Source organism: Fukomys damarensis, unplaced genomic scaffold, assembly GCF_012274545.1.
Source record: "Fukomys damarensis isolate Sample0158 unplaced genomic scaffold, DMR_v1.0_HiC HiC_scaffold_13, whole genome shotgun sequence".
Taxonomy (NCBI): Eukaryota; Metazoa; Chordata; class Mammalia; order Rodentia; family Bathyergidae; genus Fukomys; species Fukomys damarensis.
Genome location: NW_022900925.1, coordinates 37,659,874 through 37,663,575, shown reverse-complemented (window position 1 = coordinate 37,663,575; position 3,702 = coordinate 37,659,874). Strand labels below are relative to the sequence as shown.

At 53.9% G+C, this 3,702-nt stretch overlaps 1 long non-coding RNA gene across 1 annotated transcript; it reads right to left on the bottom strand.

Annotated features, from left to right (window-relative positions):
- Positions 1-338: 338 nt before the first annotated feature.
- On the bottom strand, positions 339-3,613 carry LOC104870090. Its single transcript, XR_782448.1, has 3 exons — positions 2,776-3,613; positions 936-1,051; positions 339-489 (listed from the first exon to the last, which is right to left on the bottom strand). It is a non-coding gene; the product is annotated as an uncharacterized LOC104870090 (long non-coding RNA).
- Positions 3,614-3,702: the final 89 nt, after the last annotated feature.

The window sequence follows — 3,702 nt, the reverse complement described above, 5'->3', positions numbered from 1 at the left end:
GGCTGGACTTGAACTCCCAGCGATCCTCCTGCCTCAGCCTTCTGACTGCTGGGATTAGAGGCACGCTCCACCACGCCTGTCTACTTTTAGCCTTTTGAGGATTCTCAAGAGTCTGAACTTCTGATCTTCCTGCCTCAGCCTCCCAGAGTGCTGGGCTTCCAGGCACCGCCACCACACCTGGTTTCATTGCTATTATCTTAATGAAGACACAGAACATTTCACAACTTCTTTTATAGGACAGCATCCAAGCAGGAATGTGTTTCCTTTCTAGAAGGGCACCAGCTTTTCCATCTGGAGACGCCTTTGCCTGAATTTCTCAAATTTAAGATTCACCCCGACCAATCCAGGCTGCTTTTGGTCCTGGCCGCCTTTCCCATCCCCTCTGATGTAAGTCAGCTCAGACTTTATCTTGAACACACCCTCAAATTCCTCACGCTGGAGCGGTGTCCACGGTAGGTGAGATTTGATTTTAAGTCACTGCGTCCAGTGCTGAAACATGAGCAGAGATAAAGCCAGCTGTAAAGCGCATCTGCTGATGTCAATGAATCAGTGTGGGGGCTGTGAGGTTTTGCTCTCTTTGGGCCCATTGTTTTCTAGCCTGTAAAAGGCTGGCTTCTGGGCGTTGGAGATTTGCCACTGCTGTGCCGCCTCCCCGGCTCAGGACCTTCTGGCGGCTCTAGGAAAGACAAACAGCTGAAACCTGTTTTGCTCGGCCCAGCACAGCAGCCCTTTAGTCTCCGCACGCGTGCTGCTGGTGGAGCTGCCAGGAGCAGGGCTGGACTGGGATCCCACTCCTCCAGGTCGCACGGAGCTGTCCGGGCCTCCTCGCCTGCCTTCCCTAAGGCACCACCTGTTAGTGCGTGTCCCAGTGCAGGAGGAGGGTGGCGTGGCCAAGGGCTCAGTTGTGCAGGAGGGGCTCCCATTTCCACCCTCACCTGTTCACGCTGCCGGCTGCAGGGGGTCCTCTTTGTCTTCCAGGCAGCATGATTCCCCAGGAACTGATGCCTTCCTTCCCGCCTAGCTTTTATGGATCACAAGAACAATGTGACAACTAAAGAAAAAACAGAAAAGGAAAGCAGGTGTCCATTGTTCCAGCCCCTGAGTTTCTTTCTCCTAGGCCACATTCCAGCCTCATTATGTACAAATGTATAGCAAGAGTCAGGTGTACTTCTGCACGCCTGTGATCCCAGCACTTGGGAGGCTGAGGCAGGAGGGTCTCAGCAAGTTCAAGGTCAACCTGGGCTACACAGTGAGTTCAAGGCCAGACTGAACTACAAAGTGAGACCCTGTCTCAAACAAACAAACAAGGAAGCAAACAAACTGTACTGCAAAGGTGATCTTCAAATTATTTAAGGGGCCTCATTTAACACCCCAGTAACAGAAGTAAAAGGCCAGTGTAAAGGGTCTACATGCAAGGGTATTTACTGCTATGTCATTCATACAGACAGAAAATGGAAAAAAACTCAACCACAAAAAGAAAAAAAAGAAAATGGAAAACAAAGCTTTTTTGGTAGTGTATGGGTTGTAGAAATCACGACTCCTACGATGAAATATTAAGTGACCGTCACGGTCCCCAAATTGGACTTATGTCAGGGCTTAGGGGGCTTCTCCAGGTTGTAGGGAGAGAGAAACACATGAGCACTGCAAGATAACCAGTCCCTTCTGCCTCATTTGTGCAAATGTGTGTAGTGTGTGTGACACGATATTGTGCACCAGGAGTAGGAGGCACGGCGTGAATTCACCCACTCTCTCTTTCTCTGTTTGGTCTTTGGAGACAGGGTCTTGCTGTGTAATTCAGTGGCCCTGAACTCACTTTGTAGCCCAGGCTGGCCTTGAACTCACAGCCATCCTCCTGCCTCAGCCTCCCGAGGGCTGGGGTGTGTGAATCTCTTAACATAGGTCACCCTGGGGTGGGGTGGGGTGGGGTGAGGCTGGGCCGAGTGATGGGGGGCAGACAGAGGGGATGAGGGAACCCTAACACAGAAAAGGAAGAAACCGGATTACACAATCTTATATCCACACTCAAAACTGCATGTACGACTATGAGTGCAGAAATCAAACAAAGCACCAGGGAGTCAGTTAATTTGTCCTGAATTCCAGCCACATGCACTTCGTAATTAACGACACATTGGGCGTATTACTCTTCTGGCCTGTTGGTGTGATATTTCGTAGCATAGATTTTAAATTTGCTTTGTGCTCGGATGATAATATGATCACACAAATTAAGAGATAACCAAAAGTGTGTACAAGGAGCACGGGGAGAGCTGGATTGTGGGAAACAGGGAGAGAGGCCTTTTGCACGCGGGAAGAGGGGGCAGGGCGAGGGGCCCAGAGCATGAGGCTGCGACCTGCGCATGCGCGGATTCTGCCCCGGCTGCAACCGCTGTTACGGCAAACCTGTACTAGTGCAAGATTTTAAAAGTTATAACCACAATTAAACAGTGGCAGTAGGATGGTAGACCCTTGCGGACGGTAGCAGACTCTCAGGAAGAGGTTCAAGGCCAACCTGGGTTAGACTCTCTTCCTCCTTTCTCTCCCCCGCCCTTCTCTTCTTTTTTCTTCCTTCCCCAGTATTGGGGATTGAACCTTGGGAGCGCGGAGACTCAAACCCAGTCCTTTTCTGCTGTTTTACTCTGAGACACAGTCTCTTTCAGTCCCCCAGGCTGGCCTTGAACTTGCGATCCTCCTGCCTCAGCCTCCCCAGTGGCTAGGATTACAGGTGAGGGCCACTGAACCTGGCTGGGGTTGGACTTGAACTCGGGCTGACTCCATCACCTCTCTGAGTCTCAGTTTCCCGTCCGTAAACTCTGAGGGCGTCCGTGTGAGGGTCGGGGGTGGGGGACGGTTGGAGCACAACGTGGGGGCCCAGTGGGTGCTGTCCGCTCCTTCGCAGCCCTTCTGCCGGGTTCCCTGGGGCCCAGCCTGCCCCAGCCTCCGGGCTTGGACAGCTGTGCTCACTGCCCAGCGCTCCCAGCTCCCGCCCCAGACTTCTCCCACGCCACAGGGGTTAAACCGAGGCTGGGGAGACGGACCCACTGGGGGGGACGCGCTGGGCTGCAGCGGTTAACGGGAGCACAGGGATGGCGCCCCGTTCCCCTGGCCCCGCTGTGGGTGCAGCAGACTCTGCCATGCTCCCCGGGGCCCCTTCCTCCCCAGCCCCTCTTCTCTCACAGCCTCCCTCGGCTTTCGCATCCCTTGGCCCCAGAACCCACACAGGACAGAGGACACGCGTCCCGCCTTGTCTCGCTTCCCCCCGACCCAGTTCCACCCTGCACTCGGTCTCCTCCGGGCTGACTCCGGTCTCAGGCTCTCAGGAGCCGCGACCTGAGAACCTGGGGTGCAGTGTCCCAGAGGGAGGCTGCACCCTGAAGCCGGGCAGCCTGGTTCTGCTGTCCCGTGACCATCACGGTGGCCTCCTCGGCCTCCTCAGCGTCCTGCCCTCCTGTCCCCCAGGACGGCCACCACTGTCACCTCCACCCACCCGGCCTGCTGTTGACAGCTGGGACTTCAGGCCCATGGCAAGGAGGATCAGGCTTAGACCCAGAGAGCCGGAGGTGATGTTTCAGGAATTCTGCAAGCTAATTGGCAAACGCAGCTGGTGATAATGGTGTTCTTGTGGTTAGTTGTGACTTTATGTTTGAATTTATTTTTTGGTACTGGGGATGGAACCCAAAGGCTTTTTTTTTTTTTTTTTTTTTTTTT